At 42.8% G+C, this 27,212-nt stretch overlaps 1 protein-coding gene and 1 pseudogene across 1 annotated transcript in view; one reads left to right on the forward strand and one right to left on the reverse strand.

Annotated features, from left to right (window-relative positions):
* LOC126236976 (aquaporin-11) overlaps window positions 1–27,212 on the reverse strand; it is a 234,642-nt gene that overhangs the window by 179,036 nt on the left and 28,394 nt on the right. The window lies entirely within an intron of this gene.
* LOC126238624 (5S ribosomal RNA) lies at window positions 18,527–18,645 on the forward strand (annotated as a pseudogene).

Below are 27,212 nucleotides of genomic sequence, written 5' to 3' on the forward strand. Positions count from 1 at the left end.
CAAACGATAAAAGACAAATGACATCGACAAGTATTGAATGCTTTCGAGTTGTTGCCAACGTTAATTAGCAAACAGCACAACGACGTAACCAGAGGTGAAACTCAGAGTTGACATCGCTGAAATGGTGCGAGTAACTGAGTTAGAAATTATTCCGTTTCTTAATTTGTTAGAGGCGTGGTACATAACGTTATCTGCTAGCTAAAGCTGCCAGATATTGGGTTGCGCTGACAACCAGTCAACGCATTTCGACTCTTATCAATTCAGCAAATCCCACTAGCCACCTCGCCTAGAGACAGCGAGTAGTTCACGAATAAGGTATATCGGAAGGTGCTTCGTGCCGGTGTTAATCGTTGCCTTGCTGGCACATGCTGATCGTGAATGGAACTAGGGAATTGTGACTGTTTGCATACTACGCCACGTTTCCAAACCCTCATGTTATCGACATTTACAAGGATGCGTATATAATTATTGTGTAGCTTACCTCTAAATCTCGTTCACTAAATTTATACAGCAGCGTTTCATGAAATGAAATTACCTTTCTGGGTGTGATCGTAAATTTGCTGGGAGGCTGCGTAGGACTGTTGTATTGAGTAAAGTGGCCGGAAATAATCTTAGCAGCACGTCGAGAATCCTTGCAGCTCTGCCCTCAGTACAACTTGGCAACGGATCTCAAACTCTCATACAATATTCAAGCATGGGTCGCACAAAACTTTTGTGCAGCACATCTCTTACAGCTGCTTTATACTTAGCTGTTATTGTCCCAAGAAGTTTTAAGTTCGCCTCCCTATAGCTGATGTCATCCGATCGTTCCACTTCATATCATCTCTCGATACTAACCTTCGATACTTTGAGCAACGTATTGACGTCAGATATGTTGCACGTACTATGTATATTATTTCTTTTGTGTTTGAACTTTATTTTCTCTTAGAATATTAAAATGTTAGTACTCACATAAGTAAAACATTAGAGATGAAAAGCTCGGAAATGTTTCCCCAAAATACGTCGTACGTCAGAGCAAAACACCGCTAAAAGGCGGTATGTCATAAAATAAAACAGCCGGATTCTAATACAGTGGATAGGTCCTAAACAAATCATACCATAGTGATGTCAACTGTCAGTATCATATTCTACAGATGGTTTTCCAAAAAGTTTTTGTACTTATTAACCCAACATTCCTTGTTCTCATTTACCATTTGTGTATCCCCCAAAGCGCATCATTAGCGCATGCGCGAGCTAACTAAGGGCAAACCGTTTACTTTCCTGCCGCCAGTATGACAACTCGCGGCTGCGTCCCTTGTTTGCGATTGCATATAGACCGCAGAAGCGGTAAGTGCTGTTTTCAGGTTCTGCTTTTCAGTCAATAGCTGTTTGCATGACAGTTTTTATCCAGATAGAATGTCCCTCTATTTTGTGGTAATCGCTTCTTGGGGTTTCATTCCGGCCCAAAATTGGGTCTTAATAGTTTTCCATTTATTTTCACCCTACCAGTGGATTACTAAGGTATGATTTGTTTAGGAGCCATCCACTATATTGGAATCCGGCGGGTTTAATCTATGACATACCGCCTTATAGCGGTGTTTTGTGCTGACGGACGACGTATTTTGGTTAAAAAGTTCCGAGGTTTAAAGCTCTAATATTTTAGTTACGTGAATACTAAGATTTTAATATTTTCATATATGTTATTCAGAGTTTTTAAATCTTTTAAAATCTTAAAATAATTTACCATACCATTGTATATCTCAGGGTTTTTATTCCTTCTGGGTTTGTTGTTATAGAGATGTTCACCTGAAGATGGGGATTTAAGTGCCACGAAACCGGTAGTGATCCAATAATAAAGTACTAAATACAGTTGAAGAGGTTTACTAATATTCAAGATGAGTCTTGCTACTATTGCAGTTGACCCATACGTTATCTCCCGCGCATTCACACGAGGAAGTGGCATGACTCAGTCAAATGTCCTACGCATTCTCCATCGTCATAGATTCCATCCTACCACATCTCTCTCCATCTAGAGCTGCATGGAAACGATTATGAGCATCGTGTTAACTTCTGTACAAGGGGATTAAGACAGGATACTCCAGATGTCTCATGTATCTTTTTTAGCTATGAAGCCACATTTAGCAATAATGACCAGGTAAACCACCGAAACACGTACTATTGGTTTGCTGACAATCCCCGTTGGCCTTGTCATTTGAAATGTCAGCATCCGTGGACTGTAAACGTGAGAACGATCAGCTCATAGGCACGTGTTTCATAGACAGAACACTGATAGCGTCCTTATAGACAGTATTTCACGGGTGCTAGAAGACATTCCCCTGCAGACTGAAAGGAAGTTGTGGTACGAATATGATGGCTGTAAAGTGAATACCTTATAGCTGTGAGGACTTGTTCATCTTCGCTAGTGTGAAACACATCCCTCTCACTGAAAAACTGCTGTTGAACCGTAAGGAATACATTTTGGAGCCCATATTTACTAGACAATTTTCCTCCTCCCAAACTATGGTAAACAAACAGCTTGCAGCAGAAGTGATTTGTTTCACAGTAACGAAGATGAAGTAGTCGTCATAACCCTTAAGGTATCCTTGAGTACTGACCATTCCTCCAGGAACGCACACACACACACACACACACACACACACACACACACACACACAAACACACACACACATCTCATCACCGACAAAGAGCTAAGGAGCTGTGTAATATGAACGAAAATTGGTAGGTGTGCTTCTTCAACTGAAAGATAATGTTTATTCAAATTTAGAGCTAGTCGCAAAGAGTGGCGCCAGCAGTGCCACTACGAAGATACAAATCAGATTTGGTTTAAATACATGCTACAATGGTTCTGAACGTTAATTACTATTGAGATTGGACGTGGTAGGTCGATGTTGATCAAGAATGCCTTTAAGGCGATAGAGATGCCGTTGTCAACACGTCACTCAGTTTGAACGAGGTCGTGTAATAGGGCTACGAGAAGTTCGATGTTCCTTCTGCGATATTGTGGAAAGACTTGATCCAGATGTAGCCACTGTACATGACTCCTGGCAGCAGTGGTCAGGGGATTGTGGCTCCGGAAGGCCACGGGGTACTACCGAGAGGGAAGACCACCGCGTTCGGCGTATGCCTCTGGCGCATGGTACTGCAACTGCAGCAGCAATTTGAGCAGCAGTTGGCACCACAGAGTGACACAACGAACTGTTTCAAATTGGTCAGTTTAAGGACAGCTTCGAGCCAGACCCCTTGCAGCGTGTATTCTACTGAATCGAACTACCGTCATTTTCGACTTCAGTGGTGTTAAGTGAGAGCCTTCTGGAGGACGGAGTGGACGTCTGTTGCGTGTTCTGAGAAAAAGTTGCTTCTGCCTCGGCGTCAGAGATGGCAGTGTGTTGGATAGAACGAGGCTAGTTGACAGGATCTACAACTGGAGTTACGATCTTCGGTACGATTCTGTCTGACAACAGGAGCGCACTCGTGGTTATCCCACGCACAGCGACTGCAAATTTGTACGTCAGTCTGGTGAGTCGACCTATTGACCTGCAATTCATGATAGCATTTTAGGGGCTGTTTTCCAACAGGACAACGCTCACCCACATACCCTGTTGTAACCCAACATGCTCTACAGAGTATCGACATGTTGCCTTGGCTTTCTCCATCACCAGATTTGTTTCCAGTAGAGCACATATGGGACCTCACTAGACGACAACTCCAGCGTCATCCACAATCAGCATTAGCCGACCCTGTATTGACCGACCAAGTGCAACAGACACGGAACTCTATCCCAGAAACTGACATCCGTCAGCTATGCAACACATGTATGCAAGTTTGCATGCTTGCATTAAACATTCTGGCGATTACACTATCGTTTCACGTTTGCAGTAACTTATCTCACACTTACATTAACCTCTGATCTTGCAATGTCACTCATTTAAATATGTTACCTAGACAAATATTTTCCGGAAATTTCATTACTCTAAATTTATTATTTTTTGTGTTGCGATTTTCCCATCTAATACGCAACACAATTAAAGAATTACTTTTTGAGAAACCCCACGATTATTTCCCATTCGAACGTATAAGTTTGAAACTGGGCTCAAAGGAGCCTATGTCCTTCCTTTGTAATGGAGCAAAAGTGTGGCGCCCCCGAGCTCACTCTCGGGCTCGACGACGCTTCAGGCAGAAAGGTGTCGACACGCGCGAAGAAAAGGCCACAGCTCAGAAGATCATGTGAACTGTAGGTACGTTAATGGTGTCACGTTGGCACCAAATTTCACAACAATTCTGCCCAACGCCACCGTCAACGTGTCACACGACGGGAACATCATCGCACCCACTCTTACTCTCATTTTAAACCTTCTTTTGACGCCTTCTAGACGGAGATTAAAACCGCGACGCTGATCGTTGAAGTCACGCAGTTTTCTTACGTGTGTCCGAGAAAACGCCGCTCAGCATCGACACGAAGAGGCCTCAGAGTGTGGCATGAAGAGAGCCAATGAAGCCAGCTCTTCCTTTGAAACGTTGATCCCACACATAACGCGGTCGAAAACGACAGTTCGCAGTGCGATGAGCAACAGGACGATGTTCTCAACACTCCTTGATACTGCTGACACTCCACGGACGCTTGAAGCCTTTTCTGAGGACATTGTGGGTTAGCTATTCCAATGAAATCGATGGTACCTCTCTGGACTGCAGTGCGACCACAGTTTGTGATCTGGTGTACAGTAGGGATCTACAAGGGACTGTTAAAAACTATTTGACGAAGTATGGGCGCGATCTGAAGCAGCAAAGTATCTTTACCCATTTTCAGCCCTTCTGTTTTGCGCCCTCCTGTGACGTGATCATAAAAGTATGCTACATTGACACATGCCTCAATAAAACGCTAAAAGGTTTCTCTAAGACAATAGTGCCAGTGCCATTCACCCACGTTTTTTGAGTGATTTGAAAATGTGAGAGCGTCCTGGCCGCTTGCTAGTAGGCGTGCCGGAATGGAGAGGTGTCTAGTGTTTGCCTACATGCAGGCGCCTAGACTCGACACCGGTTTTCTCAGTACGTAACAGATAGACAAGGGCGTCGTTAGACATATCAAAGACTGCTGTATAATCGATTTTGCGGCCTACGTTTAGGTTTCTACACAAATTGGCTGAAACTCCAAATTAGGCTCTTGTTTATTGGTGTATGAACTCGCTCAAAAAACTCAAATCTAAGCGGCTATCAACTGTAGGGCACTGCTTTGGTGTTCCGACATGAATCTAAACCAACGAAAGTCGTTTGTTTGCGAAGCAGTTCTAAAAAAAGCTGTCTTGTTTCTTCGGTTACTCTGCATAGGACGCGACTATTCCTTTGATTGCCACGCGTCATCAATGGATTCGAGAAAATAACAGAAAACGAAGTATCATTGTTCATAACACTGTTAGCTGTCGGAATATACATAATGCAGCTTATTATTTGTCGGACAAAAACTTTGAATTAATGTCTCATTGTCCATCTTCATCTGAGTCATCGGCTAATAGCTTCTTTCTGTTCCTCAACACCAAAGAAAAAGTGCTTGGAAAACGATTTTTCATCACCACGAAAAGCTTCTGAATGCTGTTCAGTTAAAACAAAATGACCTTTTAAAAGCGAATACTTTGAAAAACAATAAAACTATTTGTACAAAAATGGTTTTCTTAAATTGTTGCGAAAATAAAAAATGGGGCATTTTAATTTCCTTAACGTATTAACCTGAACAAGAAAAGTACTGCATACTTCGGCAGTTGTATGTAGTGTGGAAAAATGAAAATTTAGAAAACGATGCGTGAGACACTTGCAGTCACCTTTTGCCCCGTATGACCAGCTGCACACTGTGTGTCCGGCATAGGTGCGAATCAGCAGAGGCTCAAGACGCGCCTGTTTACGTAGTGCGTGTCGCCAAGGTTGTCGTATCGCCTGTATTTAGTTCTTGTGATTTCCTGACACATTTGCTGAATGGTACTCACCACATCTCCCTTAAACGTTTAGGACGTGTGTGTGTAACCAGAAAATTTTTCTTACCTGGAAAACACATTTCACAGTACTTCGTATACTTGTTTTGGACATAAAACAGTTATCGACAAACAAAGATCGTAACTTTAGTTTCGTAAAGGATGTTACGTAAGATTCGCCATCTTAGTCGAAATCGAAAAGGTGTGGTTCAAATGGCTCTGAGCACTATGGGACTCAACTTCTCAGGTCATTAGTCCCCTAGAACTTAGAACTACTTAAACCTAACTAACCTAAGGACATCACACACATCCATGCCCGAGGCAGGATTCGAACCTGCGACCGTAGCAGCCTCACGGTTCCGGAATGCGCGCCTAGAACCGCGAGACCACCGCGGCCGGCCGAAAAGGTGTGCATCAAGCCTTTGCTCTGCGCCAGAGCAGGATCGAATCCTGCTGATGGAACAAATTTTCACCTCCATTGTTGCGCCAGCAAGTACAGGAGGAATAAAAATTAACAGCTCTTGATCATTAAAGCTTTCTAAGATACGTACCTTAATCTACGTAGTCATAATATAGCACCCGGGGAATATTAATTTGTATCAAAAATTGCAGGAAGCAATTGTTGTTGGCAACAGGCACTGCACACCAGCGCCACTTCTGCTCGAATTCTCTAGTGTAAACTTGCGAGGACTGTTGTCTTTTCCTGGCAGGCTCATCTTTTTAAACTTTTTTTTACTAATCTTTTTAATCTTTAGTGTGCTCCATGTGAATATCCGAAGATGAGTAATGTTGTTCTCAGGCAATGATAAGGAATTGTGTGATGAAAATACTAATAAAAACGACAAGTCAAGCTGTATCTTGGTGCTTCTGTTGGAAATGAATACTCAGGCTTCAGGTTACGGAAACTACAAATCATCTTGCTGTGGCACGCTCTGAACGTGTTCTACGTATTCAGTAGGATAAAAGGGGTGGATGTGGCGTCACAATTTGCCTAGTACATAGTTTAAAGTCTTAGTTGAACATCACAGTTTATTGACGACCGACACGGGATGGGACGTATCCGTTATCAAGTTTCAAGTATCGACGATGTGTCGGTTTCATCACTATTCCAAACCTAATAATAGATGCTTGCCATTTCAAATCGATCGTCTATAAATTATAATGTGCAAGCGAGGCATTAAACTACATATGACAGTCTAACCACCTGCTGTTGCTACGGACTATTGTAGAAAATATCACAAAAGCATCATGGAGTGAGGGTTTATCAGTAGGTTGATAACCTCGCGCCACCTTGCCGTAATTTAAGGCAAATGAGGTACGCGCCGGAATTGGATTAAGCTTCTCATCGTAGTCGGCTACACCACAAAGTTGCATGTATTGTGGACTAAAGTGAACAAGGATGGTGAACACTGCTGTTCTTTCTTTTTTTTGTTACAGTGCTCTCCAGAATCATGGCTATCAGTCCATCGGATTTCTGAAAGAGCTGAAAGAGCGAGTCCGCAGCCATAGAGTGTCAAAAAATTCAGGATCACAAGACATTTAACAATGGTCCACCTATCAGACAATCCATTTACGAATGGGCACAGAAGGTTAAAAAACAGGATGTATTCGTGTCTTCGTAAAGACAAAAACAGTGGGCGGTCATCAACAGCTGAATAGTTTGACTGCATCAGGGACACATTCCTCAGAAGTTCACAAAAGTCAAAGTCTTGTGTCAGACACGAACTAGGAATTCCATAGCCGTGTTGAAAAACTGCTTGGAAATGAAACCATATCGGATTCAGTTACTGCAAATCATTACACACGGCGGCAAACGTTTGTGGAAAGAGTTTTTCATTCATGTGCAGCACTTAATAAAAGAAGACGGTTTCATTCTTAGGTTGATTTTCAGCGACAAGGTTACCTTTCACCTGAACTGCACAGTAAAGCAGCACAAAGTGCGAATAAGGGGAGCAGAGAATTTCCACACTGTTGTCTAACATGTCTGAACATTCATACCTCGACATGCTTCAGCTGTGATTCGTGTCGCAATTGCAAGAGGGCAGTGAAGATTTAATTTTTCAACAGGAGTGTGTTCCAGAATTCCACAGTGATATTCTTGATTTCTTGGAGTTACATCATAGACATTGTTCTCAACATCTCGACAAATCGCTAACTTACGAGGACGTATGAGAGCAGCTGTGACTGATACCGATGCGGACATTTTGGGACGAGTGTGCGCCGAACTGGACTTAACGTTGGACCTGTGCGGTGTGTCTAACCGTTCACACATCGACGTTTTGTGAATGTGACACAACAAACTTACTGAATTGCTGTTTCTGTACACGTAAGTCATATAATAACTTACCTCAACAAAAACATTTTTACAATCCCTTTCAAGCTATCATTTCGAATAATAATGACTAGTAACATTAAAAAAACCTAGGACCTTTAGTAGTTAACGACCTACGGAAAACCTTTAGCAATAGCACACGAAATGTTATTTTAAGAGCTCAGAGGACAGCAGTGACAAAGTACTAGGGTTTGTATAGTAAATTAAAATATCTAGACGCCAAGTGTGAATTATAGAGGTTAACAGTTACAAGTCACATTAAGTGAAATGTATCATTTCTGTTGAGTATCGAAATGGCCTCCCCATGAACCATGGACCTTGCTGTTGGTGGGGAGGCTTGCGTGCCTCAGCGATACAGATAGCCGTACCGTAGGTACAACCACAACGGAGGGGTATCTGTTGAGAGGCCAGACAAACGTGTGGTTCCTGAAGAGGGGCAGCAGCCTTTTCAGTAGTTGCAAGGGCAACAGTCTGGATGATTGACTGATCTGGCCTTGTAACAATAACCAAAACGGCCTTGCTGTGCTGGTACTGCGAACGGCTGAAAGCAAGGGGAAACTACGGCCGTAATTTTTCCCGAGGGCATGCAGCTTTACTGTATGATTAAATGATGATGGCGTCCTCTTGGGTAAAATATTCCGGAGGTAAAATAGTCCCCCATTCGGATCTCCGGGCGGGGACTACTCAAGAGGATGTCGTTATCAGGAGAAAGAAAACTGGCGTTCTACGGATCGGAGCGTGGAATGTCAGATCCCTTAATCGGGCAGGTAGGTTAGAAAATTTAAAAAGGGAAATGGATAGGTTAAAGTTAGATATAGTGGGAATTAGTGAAGTTCGGTGGCAGGAGGAACAAGACTTTTGGTCAGGTGACTACAGGGTTATCAACACAAAGTCAAATAGGGGTAATGCAGGAGTAGGTTTAATAATGAATAGGAAAATAGGAATGCGGGTAAGCTACTACAAACAGCATAGTGAACGCATTATTGTGGCCAAGATAGATACGAAGCCCACACCTACTACAGTAGTACAAGTTTATATGCCAACTAGCTCTGCAGATGACGAAGAAATTGAAGAAATGTATGATGAAATAAAAGAAATTATTCAGATAGTGAAGGGAGACGAAAATTTAATAGTCATGGGTGACTGGAATTCGAGTGTAGGAAAAGGGAGAGAAGGAAACGTAGTAGGTGAATATGGATTGGGGCTAAGAAATGAAAAAGGAAGCCGCGCCTGGTAGAATTTTGCACAGAGCACAACTTAATCATAGCTAGCACTTGGTTTAAGAATCATGATAGAAGGTTGTATACATGGAAGAACCCTGTAGATACTAAAAGGTATCAGATAGATTATATAATGGTAAGACAGAGATTTAGGAACCAGGTTTTAAATTGTAAGACATTTCCAGGGGCAGATGTGGACTCTGACCATAATCTATTGGTTATGACCTGTAGATTAAAACTGAAGAAACTGCAAAAAGGTGGGAATTTAAGGAGATGGGACCTGGATAAACTGAAAGAACCAGAGGTTGTACAGAGTTTCAGGGAGAGCACAAGGGAAAAATTGACAGGAATGGGGGAAAGAAATACAGTAGAAGAGGAATGGGTAGCTTTGAGGGATGAAGTAGTGAAGGCAGCAGAGGATCAAATAGGTAAAAAGACGAGGGCTAGTAGAAATCCTTGGGTGACAGAAGAAATATTGAATTTAATTGATGAAAGGAGAAAATATAAAAATGCAGTAAATGAAGCAGGCAAAAAGGAATAGAAACGTCTCAAAAATGAGATCGACAGGAAGTGCAAAATGGCTAAGCAGGGATGGCTAGAGGACAAATGTAAGGATGTAGAGGCTTTTCTCACTAGGGGTAAGATAGATACTGCCTACAGGAAAATTAAAGAGACCTTTGGAGATAAGAGAACCACTTGTATGAAAATCAAGGGCTCAGATGGAAACTCAGTTCCAAGCAAAGAAGGGAAAGCAGAAAGGTGGAAGGAGTATATAGAGGGTCTATACAAGGGCGATGTACTTGAGGACAATATTATGGAAATGGAAGAGGATGTAGATGAAGATGAAATGTGAGATACGATACTGCGTGAAGAGTTTGACAGAGCACTGAAAGACCTGAGTCGAAACAAGGCCCCCGGAGTAGACAACATTCCATTGGAACTACTGACAGCCTTGGGAGAGCCAGTCCTGACAAAACTCTACCATCTGGTGAGCAAGATGTATGAAACAGGTGAAATACCCTCAGACTTCAAGAAGAATATAATAATTCCAATCCCAAAGAAAGCAGGTGTTGACAGATGTGAAAATTACCGGACAATCAGTTTAATAAGCCACAGCTGCAAAATACTAACACGAATTCTTTACAGACGAATGGAAAAACTAGTAGAAGCCGGCCTCGGGGAAGATCAGTTTGAATTCCGTAGAAATACTGGAACACGTGAGGCAATACTGACCTTACGACTTACCTTAGAAGAAAGATTAAGGAAAGGCAAACCTACGTTTCCAGCATTTGTAGACTTAGAGAAAGCTTTTGACAATGTTGAATGGAATACTCTCTTTCAAATTCTAAAGGTGGCAGGGGTAAAATACAGGGAGCGAAAGGCTATTTACAATTTGTACAGAAACCAGATGGCAGTTATAAGAGTCGAGGGACATGAAAGGGAAGCAGCGGTTGGGAAGGGAGTAAGACAGGGTTGTAGCCTCTCCCCGATGTTATTCAATCTGTATATTGAGCAAGCAGTAAAGGAAACAAAAGAAAAATTCGGAGTAGGTATTAAAATCCATGGGGAAGAAATAAAAACTTTGAGGTTCGCCGATGACATTGTAATTCTGTCAGAGACAGCAAAGGAATTGGAAGAGCAGTGAACGGAATGGATGGTGTCTTGAAGGGAGGATATAAGACGAACGTCAACAAAAGCAAAACGAGAATAATGGAATGTAGTCGAATTAAGTCGGGTGATGTTGAGGGTATTAGATTAGGAAATGAGACACTTAAAGTAGTAAAGCAGTTTTGCTATTTGGGGAGCAAAATAACCGATGATGGTCGAAGTAGAGAGGATATAAAATGTAGACTGGCAATGGCAAGGAAAGCGTTTCTGAAGAAGAGAAATTTGTTAACATCGAGTATAGATTTAAGTGTCAGGAAGTCATTTCTGAAAGTATTTGTATGGAGTGTAGCCATGTATGGAAGTGAAACATGGACGGTAAATACTTTGGACAAGAAGAGAATAGAAGCTTCCGAAATGTGGTGCTCCGGAAGAATGCTGAAGATTAGATGGGTAGATCACATAACTAATGAGGAGGTACTGAATAGGATTGGGGAGAAGAGGAGTTTGTGGCACAACTTGACCAGAAGAAGGGATCGGTTGGTAGGACATGTTCTGAGGCATCAAGGGATCACCAATTTAGTATTGGAGGGCATCGTGGAGGGTAAAAATCGTAGGGGGAGACCAAGAGATGAATACACTAAGCAGATTTAGAAGGATGTAGGTTGCAGTAGGTACTGGGAGATGAAGAAGCTTGCACAGGATAGAGTAGCATGGAGAGCTGCATCAAACCAGTCTCAGGACTGAAGACCACAACAACAACAACAATCGAAATGGAGGGATAGTTTCAAACATAAATAAAATTACGAACGTAAGAGCTATTTATGTTAAGGTTGGAGAGGACATTACCCTCAGGCTGAAAGGAGGAAAATTTAGAACTATTTCTTGGAATAATCAGGCTTATTACTACATAATTTGGATCAGGAATCGTTAAAGCAAAGATAGGAGGCATCAAGAACAAACGGACTAGAATGAAAACTTTCAGTGGACATACGTTCGTGAAGCGGAAATGGAAAGAGCTTACTCTATCAGCATGGGGCGTTGTAAGGAAGATACTTATGGATTCATTCGTCCACGATTTGTGGAAGATCTGTGAAGGAACACGTCTTCTGAGAGTATTATGCAGCAGAGCATTCACGCTCTGCCTTTTCATTCATAAAAAAATGCAGACTTAAAATGGTTCAATGGCTCTAAGCACTAAGGGACTTAACATCTGAGATCATCAGTCCCCTAGACTAAGAGCTACTAAACCTAAGGACATCACACACATCCATGCCCGAGACTGGATTCGAACCTGCGACCGTACCGGCCGCGTGGTTCCGGACTGAAGCACCTAGGACCGCTCGACCACAGCGGCCGGCTTGCAGACTTAAATAGCTGACTATTAGAAAAGAACAAAACTTCTCTAACAAATATTATACTAGTGGGCTTCAATCATGCTCTAGAATTGAGGAAGAAAAATTCAGTACTGTCTGTCTGAAGTCCAAAAATATGCGAAATTGAAACGTGGGCAGTGAAAAAATCGGCAAAGTATTTTAAAGAACTACATTAAAAATTGTATGTATATCACGTGAAGTTGGAAACCTCGCATCTGACGCCTCCTCATGTATCGGCAATGGATTTCTGGATGAGCCAGGCGATAGACTACGGAAACTAAAGTAATTTCAGCTCGCCCGGTTGGCCGTGCGGTCTAACGCAAGGAGCGCCTGGTCGGCGGCACGAATCCGCCCGGCGGACTTTAGTCGAGGTCCGGTGAGCCAGCCAGTCTGTGGATGGTTTTTAGGCGGTTTTCCATCTGCCTCGGCGGATGCGGGCTGGTTCGCCTTATTCCGCCTCAGCTACACTACGTCGGCGATTGCTGCGCAAACAAGTTCTCCACGTACGATTACACCACCATTACTCTACCACGCAAACACAGGAGCTATACTCGTCCGGTGTGATACGTTCCCGGGGGGAGGGGGGGGGGGTCACCCGGGGGCCGAACCGAACAATAACCCTGGGTTCGGTGTGGGGCGGCGGAGGGGTGAAGTTGACTGCGGTAGTCGTCGTGTGGTTGTGGACTACTGCGGCTGCGGCGGGGACGGAGCCTCTCCGTCGTTTCTAGGCCTCCGGTTAACATACAATACAATACAATACAATACAAGGTAATTTCAAGACGATAGCCGATAAATGAATCGACAATGGTGCTCCATATGTCGGCATGGCCTTTATTGTGCACAAAAATGCAGTAAATTCTGTTAGAGAAATTCTCACCCACAAACTGCTATTTCAGTACTAAGCGTATTCAATGTGCTAACAAACCGTACACACTGACTGATTAATACCGATACGCTTCTCAATGTTGACAACATAAAATGACTGAAAAATTCCGGACTAAACATGAAAATTCTGGGGCAACATACCCCTAGAATAAGTTACAATTTTACAGAGACTTAAACGCACGAACTGGCAAAGAGGAAGAACGAAGAATCCAGTCCATGGCCATCCATGTCCATAGCTAACATTCATTAGACAAAGGCAGTGATTTATCGAAATGTATCAATAAAACAACATAAGAATTATGTCAACTTGCTTGAGATCATCTCCGACAACGGAAGACGAGCAATCTCCCATACAAGAAATCGGTGAGCACCAGATCGGTCATGGCGCCATCTTCCCATTTCAACAGAAAGAAATACAAGACGAAACCATAGATTTAGATCACTGTTTAACACGAATTAAAGTGAAATTCGTGCTAGACAAGCTCCACTACAAGAAAACGGAGTTATCGAAAGATTGCACAAGAAAGGCCAGACCCTCGGAAAAAATTGTATACAAAGTTTGAAAAGGAGGTAAAGAATTTATCTCGTTGGGAAAAAAATGGCGACATGTAAATAGCTCTGGCGCACTGAGGGTTCCGTACAAACATAAGTATGAATATGAGAGCTCAGCCATTTCGGGAATCGAGAACAGTGACGATATTTGTCAGTTATAGACACTGATACTCTCAAGATATCGATGCCAGGGATTCCAAGACTTTCGAGAATCTTTTAAATTAAATTTGAAATAGGGTATGAAATGAAAAAAGAAATACTGCTTTAATTAAAAATTAATAATTTTCTGATTTCTATCCTTTACTTGTATTGTGAAACCTTGCTTCTTGCCAAATTTCGTGATTCTAGGTCAAAGGGAAGTATCCTATATATTTTAATGAGTGAGTTATCGAGTGTCAAAATATGTGAGGAAATGGACGTATCTTTTGATTACATTGACATATTTAACTTTTTTTCACCACCAGGGGGCTGTAGACGTAAGTAAGTGACGTAACTTTCAAACTGATACGTCTATCCGTTTCTGAGAATAAGGGATCTTAACAGGTGGAGGGACAGACAGTCTTATAGCAAATGACAAAAAAGTTTTTTCGTGTAATGTAATAAAAAATTAGCAATTCTGCAATTTTTTTTCCTTTGATTGTACTCTGACACCTTTCTTCTTGTTAGATTTCATGATTCTAGTTCAACGGGTAGTTCCCTATAGGTTTCGATGAGCGGGTTAGCGAATATCAAAACATGTGACATAAAGAGCAGTATTTCTTGATTGTATTGATTTCGAAGCTTCAATGTTTTATACCACCAAAGGACCGCAGACCTTAGTGAGTGATATAAACTTCAACTTGATAAGTCTAATTGTTCCCCAGAAAAAGGGATTTTAGCAGCGAGATTGACAGACAGACAGACGGACAATGAAGTGATGCTACAAAGGTTCCGTTTTTAAAGATTGAGGTATGGAAACCTTAAAACACGAAACACCCGAGGTGGGATTGCGTGTGTCAACAGCACTCCACAAGAATAATAGGAAACAAAGCGCTTTTTTGTTTTGTGTAACTTATATCGAAATAATAGAAAACAATGCCTTTTTTATCTCATGTAACTTCTATTTAAGTGCCAACAACTGTAGTATATTCAGGCTTCCAATTGCATTTTTTATTTTATTTTGATGAGTAACAGTTTAATTTGGGCGGATATATGGACTCACCAGTGGTGAATTATCTCTTGGTGTTAAGTGTCGACATGGGCGGGCCGTGATTTCACTGGTTATTTAAACTAAGTTGAGTGCAGAGGCTCGTCTCACTCAATAGTTGATTTTGCACAGCATCACCGACATTTTTGTGTCAGTCGTCTCTGACAACATTCTGAGCCAGCGGGACAGCGACAGTACAGCAGGAGCAGCACACGTGGGATAAACGCTAACCGGTGTGGGCGTGCTGCTGCTGTGTCCCGCACAGCCCCACAGGGCGTCGCCTCATTACAAACAGAGCAGCGCCTCGCTCGACACGTGAGCTGCCACACTGGCATACAGAATATGAACGTGTTTACCACAAAATCTCCAGCGTTCTCACGTACATGCACACGTATGAAAATATTCCGGGCTATTGTGCCGTCGTCGAATGAATTTCTTGGGGAATCCCAAAGTTTCGTGCACATCTTCGGAGGACATCCTGATGGGAGGTTGTAAATCATGTGGACGTCGGATTCACAACTTTGCTCGCTGCTGAATCGATTGATTAGGGCTTTCATAGAGGCGAAAAAATAAAATTGCGCATGTTTTAGGCGCCAGAGCGTCAATTCTGACGTTACAGTTGGCACCTGAGAGGCAATTCTGACGTGGCGGTCGATAATGGGAGGAAAGAAAATTCAGTGCACATTCAAAGTATTTTTCGACCTAGTAAAAGGGTTCGACAACGTACAATGGCGCAAGATGTTTGAAATGGGGGTAAGCTATAGGGAAAACAAGAAGTATACAATATGTACAAGAGCCAAGAGGGAACAATAGTGTTGGAAGACCAAGAAGTAAGTTCTGTCATTAAAATGGATGTAAGGCACGGATGTAGTCTTTCCACCCTACTGTTCAACGTTTTATTCGAAGAAGCATGACGGAAATAATAGTGTGGTTCAGGAATGAGATTAAAATTCAGGGTGAAAGGATGTCAATGATACGGTTCGGTGCCGACATTGTGACCCTGAGTGAAAGTGAAGAACAATTACATGATCTGCTGATCAGTGTAATGTGTACAAATATGTAGTGAGAGTAAATCGAAGAGAGATGAATGTAACGAGAAGAGGCAGAAATGAGAACTGGAAGAAACCTAAAATCAGTTTGGTGATCATGACGTAGATGAATTTAAGAAATTCTTCTGCCTAGGCAGCAAAATAACACATGACGAACGGAGCAAGGAGGACATAAAAAGCAGAATAGCTGTGGCAAAGAGGACATTCCTGGCCAACACACTTCTGCTGGTATCAAGCATAGGCCTTAATTTGAGGTAGAAATTTGTAACAATGTATGTTTGGACCACAGCATTGTGTGGTAGTGAAATATGGACTGTGGAAAAACCGGAACAGGAGAGAATGTGGTTCTACACAAGAATGTTGGAAATTAGGTGGATTGATGAGGTAAGCAATGAGGATATTCTCGACAGAACCGGCTAGGAAAGCCGGCGGGAGTGGCCGAGCGGTTCTAGGTGCTACAGTATGGAACCGCGCGACCGCTGCGGTCGCAGGTTCGAATCCTGCCTCGGGCATGGATGTGTGTGATGTCCTTAGGTTAGTTAGGTTTAAGTAGTTCTAAGTTCTAGGGGACTGATGACCTCAGAAGTTGAGTCCCATAGTGCTCAGAGCCATGTGTGAACCGGCGAGGAAAGGTATGTATGGAAAACACTGACAAGAAGAAGGAACAGGATGTTACGACAGAGGGACCAGCAGAGGGTAAAAACTGTAGAGAAAGACAGAGATTGAAATACATCCAGCGAATAACTGAGGACGTAGGTTGCAGGTGCTACTCTGAGATGAAGAGGATGGTAAAATGGCTCTGAGCAGTATGGGACTTAACATCTGAGGTCATCAGTCCCATAGAACTTAGAACTACTTAAACCTAGCTAACCTAAGGACATCACACACATCCATGTCCGAGGCAGGATCCGCAACTGCGACCGTAGCGGTCGCGCGGTTCCAGTCTGAAGCGCCTAGAACCGCTCAGCCACAACGGCCGGCGAAGAGGATGATACATCAAAACAGTCAGAAGAGTGATGACTGAAAAAAAAAAAATGAAGCGACAAACCCTCTTGGAAGATCTCCGCAAATAGGATGAGATATTGCATTTCTACAAGGAATTACGGCAGTGAGAAGGAACATTTTACAACAGTTTATCGAATTCTGTAGTCCTCTGGGAGAGACTGATGAGAGGCGTCTCTATAGTAGCTGCTACGCGCGTGCGACAACTACGGCGTGGCCATGCAGGGACGAGCGAGTAGCAGAAGCCCGTGTGCGGTGTGTTGTCAGACCTGGGCGCCGCTGCGGCTGAGGCGGCGGCATCCCGCGCAGAGGCGCGCCGCTGCCGGCCCGGTGCTGCGTGGAGTGGCGCGGTCGAGCTCTGCGCCGCTACTGCTGGCAGCCCGCCAGCCGCACAGCCACACAGGAGCACGGGCCGACACACGGCCAGCTCGTGGCGCCGCGGGGTAGCCGCAGCACAGTGGGGGACGCGCCGCCTGCCTGCCTGCCTGCCCTCATTGGTTGCGCTTCATAACTGCGGTTCGCGGTTCCTCGGTGACGGCCTATGCCGCAATCGGAAGCTAACCTCGTCTCGCCTCATTCGCCCAGATGACAGTAGCGGATCATTGGTTCAAATGGCTCTGAGCACTATGGGACTTAACTTCTGAGGTCATCAGTCCCCTAGAACTTAGAACTACTTAAACCTAACTAACTAACCTAAGGACATCACACACATCCATGCTCGAGGCAGGATTCGAACCTGCGACCGTGGCGGTCTTGCGCCTCGAACCGCTCGGCCACCCCGGCCGGCGACAGTTGCGAATTTCACGGTTTTGTCCCTTCTTTATTTTATCAAAGATCTACATTATTAATCTTTATTTTATCAAAGATCTACATTAGTAAACGGCTACCCCAGGGCACGGCCCCAGTCGCAGGTTGACTATTACCTGCTCCGAGGGGCAACAAAAAATTTGTTTCTCAGTATTTCTTACAGTTCGTGACCGCATTTAAAAATTCCAAATTCTGTCATGATCTACTCATTGAGGGATGTAACCTTATGTTAAAGGTTCAACAGCACCAAAATGTTCAAATAAGTGTTAAATCTGATGGGACTTAACTGCTAAGGTCATCAGTCCCTAAGCTTCCACACTACTTAACCTAAATTATCCCAAGGACAAACACACACACCCATGCCCGAGGGAGCACTCGAACCTCCGCCGGGACCAGCCGCACAGTCCATGACTGCAGCGTCTAAGACCGCTCGGCTAATCCCGCGCGGCTCAACAGCACACATTGCGTAAGAAGTTACAGTTGGAAACTGTGCAAATGCCTTGAGGCAGTGTAACTCATTGCGCCCAAATTACCCAGACTATAGCCTTATCGTTTGCCAACGGCCTTGCCACGGTGGTAACATCGGTTCCCGTCAGATCGCCAAAGTTAAGCGCTGTCGGGCTTGGCTAGCACTTGGATGGGTCACCATCTGGGTCTGCCGAGTGCTATTGGCAAGCTGATTGCATTCGGCCTTCGGGCATGGGTGTGTGTGTTTGTCCTTAGGATAATTTAGGTTAAGTAGTGTGTAAGCTTAGCGACTGATGACCTTAGCAGGTAAGTCTGATAAGATTTCACACACATTTGAAAATTTTGGTGCTGTTTACGAAATTTCAGTCACCAACTTTCTCTTCCGAATGCGAAAATATTTTGTTGAGCTCAACCTACATAGGTATGAATGATCATCAAAATAAAATAAGGGAAATCAGAGCTCGAACAGAAAGGTTTAGGTGTTCGTTTTTCCCGCGCGCTGTTCGGGAGTGGAATGCTAGGGAGATAGTATGATTGTGGTTCGATGAACCCTCTGCCAAGCACTTAAATGTGAATTGCAGAGTAATCATGTAGATGTACATGTAGAGGCCACTTATGGAGCTATTTGATTGAGAAGTAGCGGCACTGGTTACGAAAGCTCGAAATTTAGCGCGGACTTCAATGCGAGGTGCCTATAACAGTTTCCATAACGAAACTTTGTCTCGAAACCTGGCAGAAAATCCAAAGAGATTCTGGTCGTATGTAAAGTATGTTAACGACAAGAAACATTCAATGGCTTCTGTCCACGATAGCAATGGAGATACTATCGAAGACAGTGTTGCCAAAGCAGAGTTACTAAGTACAGCCTTACGAAATGCCTTCACAAAAGAAGACGAAGTAAATCTTCCATAATTCGAATCGAGAACAGTTACCAACATTGAGTGACGTAGAAGTAAATATACTCGGAGTAATGATGCAACTTAAATTACTTAACAAAAGCAAGTCTTCTGGCCCAGACTGTATACCAGTTAGGTTCCTTTCGGAGTATGCTGATGCATTAGTGCCGGCCGGATTGGCCGAGCGGTTCTAGGCGCTACAGTCTCGAACCGCGCGACCGCTTCGGTCGCAGGTTCGAATCGAGCCTCGGGCATGGATGTATGTGATGTCCCTAGGTTAGTTAGGTTTAAGTAGTTCTAAGTTCTAGGAGACTGATGACCTCAGAAGTTAAGTCCCATAGTGCTCAGAGCCATTTGAACCATTTGATGCATTAGCTCCATACTTAACAATCATATACAACTGTTCGCGCGACGAAAGATCCGTACCCAAAGACTGGAAAGTTGCACAGGTCACACCAATATTCAAGAAAGGAAGTACGAGTAATCCACTAAATTACAGGCCCATATCGTTAACGTCGATACGCAGCAGGATTTTGGAACACATATTGTGTTCGAACATCATGAATTACCTCGAAGAAAACTGTCCATTGACACACACAACAAACATCATTCCTTTGAAACGCAATTATCTCTTTATTCACATGAAGTGTTGAGTGCTATTGACAAGTGATTTCAGATCGATTCCGTATTTATGGATTTCCGGAAGGCTTTTGACGCTGTACCACACAAGCGACTCGTAGTGAAATTGTGTGCTTATGGAATATCGTCTCAGTTATGTAACTGGATCTGTGATTTCCTGTCAGAGAGGTCACAGTTCGTAGTAATTGACGGAAAGTCATCGAATAAAACAGAAGTGATTTCTGACGTTCCCCAAGGTAGTGTTATAGGCCGTTTGCTGTTCCTTATCTATATAAACGATTTGGGAGACAACCTCAGCAGCCGTCTTCGGTTGTTTGCAGATGACGCTGTCGTTTATCGACTAATGAAGTCATCAGAAGATCAAAACAAACTGTAAAACGGTTTAGAAGAAATATCGGAATGGTGCGAAAAGTGGCAGTTGACCTTAAATAAAGGAAAGTGTCAGGTCATCCACATGAGTGCTAAAAGGAACTCGTGAAACTTCGGTTACACGATATATCAGTCTAATCTAAAACCCCTAAATTCAACGAAATGCATAAGTATTACTATTGCGACCAACTTAAATTGGAAGGTATACACAGAAAATGTTGCGGGGAAGGCTAACCAAAGACTGCGTTTTATTGGCAAGACACTTAGAAAATGTAACAGACCTACTAAGGAGACTGCCTACAAAAAATGGCTCTGAGCACTATGGGACTTAACATCCATGCTCATCAGTCCCCTAGAACTTAGAACTACTTAAACCTAACTAACCTAAGGACATCACACAACACCCATGAAATTCCAATCACCAAGTTTCTCCTCTGAATGCGAAAATATTTTGTTGACACCGACTCACATAGGGAGGAACGATCACCAAGATAAAATAAGAGAAATCAGAGCTCGTACGGGAAGATATAGGTGTTCATTATTTCCGCGCGCTATACGAGATTGGAATAATAGAGAATTGTGAATGTGGTTCGATGATCTGCCAGGCACTTAAATGTGATTTGCATAGTATCCATACAGATGTAGATGTAGATGGAAACTGAAAACCCCCGGGGAGAGCAGGTGTGCTGACTACATGGCCATCCGCATCCGGTAACGCCTAAGGGCTGAGGATGACAAGGCGGCCGGTCGTTATCGTTGGGCTTTCAAGGCTTGCTCGGACAGTGTCCGTTTGTTTATAGCCCCACTCATCCGGTACCAGAGAACGAGAACACTTAGCGGCTTCCAATAAACTTAGCACGTAATTTCGAAATTTTACAAAAGTTTTCCTCGGCCGTACTTCCCACAAAACGATGAAAGGAAAAACTTTAATCGCTTGCTACATTTTCGCTGCTTTGTTCTGTGTGTGGTCGTATTTTAAGTGTTTGGAAGCGGAAATTTGAGGAGCAGGCCAGCATTTGTCTAAACGAGTGTGGGAAACCACCTAAGAAGCGCTAGGAGGCTGGCCGGTGCACCAGCCGCTGTCGACAATCCGCCGTGGGGATTCTATTCACTTATAGCTCACCTTACTGTCTCGCAAGCTAGTGCACTTTACGTTACGCTACACGAGCAGGTCAAACTTGTTCAACACCGCCTACAAAAAAATACCAGGAAGCCTCGACCCCTCATTGTTTGATTCTGGGTTTCCCAAACCGTGTTCCGCGGAAACGGATGTTCTGAGAGAAATGAATAAGTGCTCCGCGAAAAACAATAACATGCCGTTTTTTGTCGACAGTCCGCCGATACTAATTGTTAATTTCACATTCTCTTACGATTTCTTTTTTATTAGTTATGTTTTAAAATTCTAGTTATCACTGCAAGATTCAAGTTTTTCTTATTTTCAAAATTCGGATTAAGCTTCAAAACAAACAAGGTGAAATATTTCGTAAGAATATATAGGTTTGGGAACCCCATCTTTAAAGAATCGAACTCCCATGTATAAAAGTCACATCTCCCGTGCTATGTGTCCTACAATGAGATAATTTTGCAGGTAGTTTCAGTACTATACATGGGTATTGTCCGCAAAATGTGTAGCAAAGAGACTTAGTTGTAAGGAAGTAATAAATAAAACCGTCATGCTGATAGTACACTTTGTACGCAATTCACAGCATGGACGCACACGGCATCCTTCGCTTAGTAACTGACGACCGCGGCAAAACAAAGGGCATCGGGTTGCAAAGTTAAATAATAAATCTGCCAAATCTTGAGTACAGTTGAACCCATACTTGATAAAAGCTAAGAATAAAACAAACGTATTGAACAGCTTTAATAAAAGTTAAGATCTGCATCACTCAGAGCACATCTCTAATTATTTTTATTTTGACAATAGATTTCTGTCACAATCTGACCACCCACAAGTTATCTGTAGCGAAGGTAAACAACTGTATAATAAGCGCATAAAATAACTCTTCATAGTGCTTCATAAAACATTTTTCTTCAATTATACACAAACATTTGAATATACAAAGAATATAGATGTAACAGCTGTATTTAACTTTGCATTCCACAAGGGGAATAATTAATCAATATCGTCGAATATTAAATTTTGGTATAAATTGTCATATAACTAATCATGCACTTCTGTCTTCGGTGTAAATAATCAGCAAGCTTGCAAACACCCTAATGCCTTACCTATTGCTTCAACTACCCAAATAACATATATCACTCTCTCTAAATATTCCAGAGCGTCTTGACAGTCGACATAATCTAACCAGCAACATGTGCAGGGTGTCTACTGGTTTAGAATTCGATAAATCCTCACAGGATTTAGAGGTTACATTAATTACTCATTCTTTAGAAAGAAACAACAATAGTCACATGAGAAGTTATGACTACATAGGAACCGCGCGACGGCTACGGTGGCAGGTTCGAATCCTGCCTCTGGCATGGGTGTGTGTGATGTCCTTAGGTTAGTTAGGTTTAAGTAGTTCTAAGTTCTAGGGAACTGATGACCTCAGATGTTAAGTCCCATAGTGCTCAGAGCCATTTGAATTTTTGTAACTCATTTAATGGTTTATATAATTTTAGTGCAATATGACGTCATCGAAATATTGGTCAGAGCATATCGATACTCAAAAATTTGGCATACGTAGAACCCGTATAATAAGATCTTTGGCCAGCTGTAAAAGTAGAGCGCTAGGTTTGTCTCAATCATGTTGATAGTTTAAATAAGAAGATAGAAGTCATGATTACATAAATTATAAGTTAAGCCGATATATAGCATTTCAAGATTCTGATTAATTACTGCAGTTGTGGGTAAGCTACACAGTTAAATAAATCTATTGCAAGTATATTATTTGTATAATGTTTAGAATGGAGGTATGATTGGGGAAAATTTTTTTGTGAGCTCCTATGTACAGTTAGACAGGGTGAGGCAAATAAAAGTGTCCCGGACGAGTGGCAGCACTGACGGAAGAGGAAAAGACCTACAACTACTTTCAACAAGATGGAGCAACTGCCCCTACAGCCGGCCGACCTTGGAGACCGTTTACAAAATCTTCTCGCCACACAGAGTTGTTAGTAGATGTCAGTGTGGTCGGTGCCCCTACCTGGCCCCCAGGTCACCTGATATGTAGTGTGCGATTACATTGCGTGGGGAGCCCTCATGTCTAGCGTTTATTTGCAACAACCCTCATAGTCTTATAGAACTGCAGCAAAATATTTCGTATGGCATTCAGCAATTCCAGCAGTCCAGCCTCATTCAAATTTTGATGATGGACATCAATTCCAATGGAATGAAAGCTTTGTTATTTAGTATCTGTTATGCTATGAACATACCCACGGAATTTGTTAAGTACACTACTCGCTATTAAAATTGCTGCAGCACGAAGATGACATGCTACAGACGCGAAATGTAAGCGACAGGAAGAAGATGCTGTGATATGCAAATGATTAGCTTTTCAGAGCATTCGCACAAGGTTGGCGCCGGTGGCGACACCTACAAAGTGCTGACATGAGGAAAGTTTCTAACCGATTTCTCATACACAAACAGCAGTTGACCGGCGTTGCCTGGTGAAACGTTGCTGTGATGCCTCGTGTAAGGAGGAGAAATGGGTACCATCACGTTTCCGATTTTGATAAAGGTCGGATTGTAGCCTATCGCGATTGCGGTTTATCGTATCGCGACATTGCTGCTCGCGTTGGTCGATATTCAATGACTATTAGCAGAATATGGAATCGGTGGGTTCAGGAGGGTAATACCGAACGCCGTGCTTCATCCCAACGGCCTGTATCACTAGCAGTCGAGATGACAGGCATCTTATCCGCATGGCTGTAACGTATCGTGCAGCCAAGTCTCGATCCCTGAATCAACAGATGGGGACGTTTGCAAGACAAAAACCATCTGCACGAACAGTTCGAAGACGTTTGCAGCAGCATGGACTATCAACTCGGAGACCATGGCTGCGGTTACCCTTGACGCTGCATCACAGACAGGAGAGCCTGCGATGGAGTACTCAACGACGAACCTGGGTGCACGAATGGCAAAACGTCATTTTTTTCGGATGAATCCAGGTTCTGTTTACAGCATCATGATGGTCGCATCTGTGTTTGGCGACATCGTAGTGAACGCACATTGGAAGCGTGTATTCGTCATAGCCATACTGGCGTATCACCTGGCGTGAGGGTATGGGGTGCCATTGGTTACACGTCTCGGTCACCTCTTGTTCGCGTTGACGGCACTTTGAACAGTGGACGTTACATTTCAGATGTGTTACGACCCTGAATGGGTGTTGCGTGATGTCCTTAGGTTAGTTAGGTTTAAGTAGTTCTAAGTTCTAGGGGACTGATGACCATAGATGTTAAGTCCCATAGTGCTCAGAGCCATTGTTACGACCCGTGGCTCTACCCTTCATTCGATCCTGACGAAACCCTACATTTCAGCAGGATAATGCTCGACCGCATGTTGGAGGTCCTGTACGGGCCTTTATGGATACAGAAAATGTTCGACTGCTGCCCTGGCCAGCACATTCTCCAGATCACTCACCAATTGAAATCGTCTGGTCAATGGTGGCCGAGCAACTGGCTCGTCGCAATACGCTAGTCAATACTCTTGATGAACTGTGGTATCGTGTTGAAGCTGCATGGGCAGCTGTACCTGTACACGCCATCCAAGCTTTGTTTGACTCAATGCCCAGGCGTAATAAGGCCGTTATTACGGCCAAAGGTGGTTGCTCTGGGTACTGATCTCAGGACCTATGCACCAAAATTGCGTGAAAATGTAATTACATGTCAGTTCTAGTATAATATATTTGTCCAATGAATACCCGCTTATCATCTGCATTTCTTCTTGGTGTAGCAATTTTAATGGCCAGTAGTGTATTAGACTGGTGCAAGACTTTTCATTTCGTTCTGTGTAGATAGAAACAGTTTTTAAGTGAAAATTGTTTTCAGAGTGAAAAAATCAACTTCACTTAGGGGAGGAAGTACAATTTTACTTGTTTGGAAGTCAGAAAGGAAACAATGTCAAAATAGCAAGAGTAGGCATTGCTTGCAGGGGGAGCGAAGATTAAAATTAAGATTTTGGAAACAGCCACAAGTCGCACTTAGTATTTTTTATTTACCGGTTACGCTCTTCAAATGAGCGGAAGCGTCATCATAGTGAAAGACGCAGACAGACGTAACACCGAAAATTTAGATTGACGTTACGGAAAGTACATATTCTGTTTCCAGTACGGTGACTTACGTTTAGTGTTGGCTAACGACACTTAAGATTGCGTTTAAAAGTTGGCTGACAGATCTACGTCCGTAACAAACCTCCGCTTTTCTGGCCAGTACTGGCGTGAGTAACGCAACAAATGTTAAAGTTCTGACGTCTCAATGAACAGGGAACGCGTCTCGCCAACTGCGTGAGTCTTGGAGCATTCACGAAACAAGGTGTTTCTTATGAAAACTGGCGCTCATTAACGGAAGGTACGATGGAAAGCGTCGTATATACATACGCTGCATTATTTTGGAAATAAGATGCCAAGTAAATAACTAATTTTTTAAAAAAAATTGCGTTCACTAATGTCTAATGACATCATACTCTAGGGCAACTGTTTCTTGGGGAAGCAAATATTTGTTACACAAAACCGTCTAGTAAGTTTCATGTATAATGTTCACTTTTTCTATCAACAATCAAACAACAGTAATAAATATAAAATTAGAAGAATAAATTGGTTGCACTATCCATTACTCAGTCTTAGAGTCTCACAGAAAGCAGAGGGATATAAATCCATAAAAATCTTGTTTCACGCATCGTGTGATGTAGAGAATCTTATAAATAATAAAACTGACTTCAAACACGAACTCAAAATCATACCTGCTTGACAGTTACACCTGTAACACCAAATCACAGGTATCCTATATAGGTTTACCTGAGCATTTGATTGTGTAATGATAATACTACCGATTGTAAACTCAATTGAAACAATGTTTGTAAGAAACACGTAATGTGTATAGACTGAATCACCTAAAACTTGCACCGCAAATGTTGCGGAAATAAAGAGTGCTATTGATGTGCGACTTTCACAGAATGGAATGGTAGTCAGAGGCTCGTATAGTTAGCCAATCGACAGATTGTAATAATACTTACAAAGTGTAATTTTTGTGCAAACATACACTTGCGTATTGACATTAAAAAACTAGAAGTAGTGTACATTAGGATGTCACCGGTGTTTGTTGCGGGATTCTAGTGCGAGTCGTTTACTTTGAAAAGTTTCTACACAGACACTCGTTTGTGCCATCCAACCTCCGTAGTTGCTAGGTACGATGTTGTTATGTTCGCTTACAGTGAGTGTGTTTTTGCGTTCCTTGAGTACACTTGCTAGTGAGTTAGTGTGTGAAAGTCCATGCAATAGGTTGTGATTGAACGACGGGTTATAGCAATGAAGAAAAAGCCGACATGCTCATGGTGTACGGAGAGTGTAGGAAGAATGATGTTCGTTATGTACGGTGTATGCGGCAAGATATCGCAATAGACGTCAGTCAACTCGGCAGTTATTTATCAACCTCTGCAACCAGTTATGTGAAAGTGGTAGTGTAATACTTAGTCGAAGTAACTGAAGGAAACAAGTGACGACAGACGAGGAGGAAGTTAATGTTCTTGCTGTTGTTGCAGTTGTTGGCTCGTTAGGTTCCGCGCAATTGTACGAGGAACTGGTATGAGTCATCGACACAGTTTCCATCCCTAACACGTTTCTCTCCATCAAGAGCTGCATGGAAACGATTATGAGAATCGTGTTAAGTTCTGTAAATGCGCATTGAGATAGGAAACTCCAGGTGTATCAAGT

This window comes from Schistocerca nitens, chromosome 2 (genome assembly GCF_023898315.1).
Source record: "Schistocerca nitens isolate TAMUIC-IGC-003100 chromosome 2, iqSchNite1.1, whole genome shotgun sequence".
Taxonomy (NCBI): Eukaryota; Metazoa; Arthropoda; class Insecta; order Orthoptera; family Acrididae; genus Schistocerca; species Schistocerca nitens.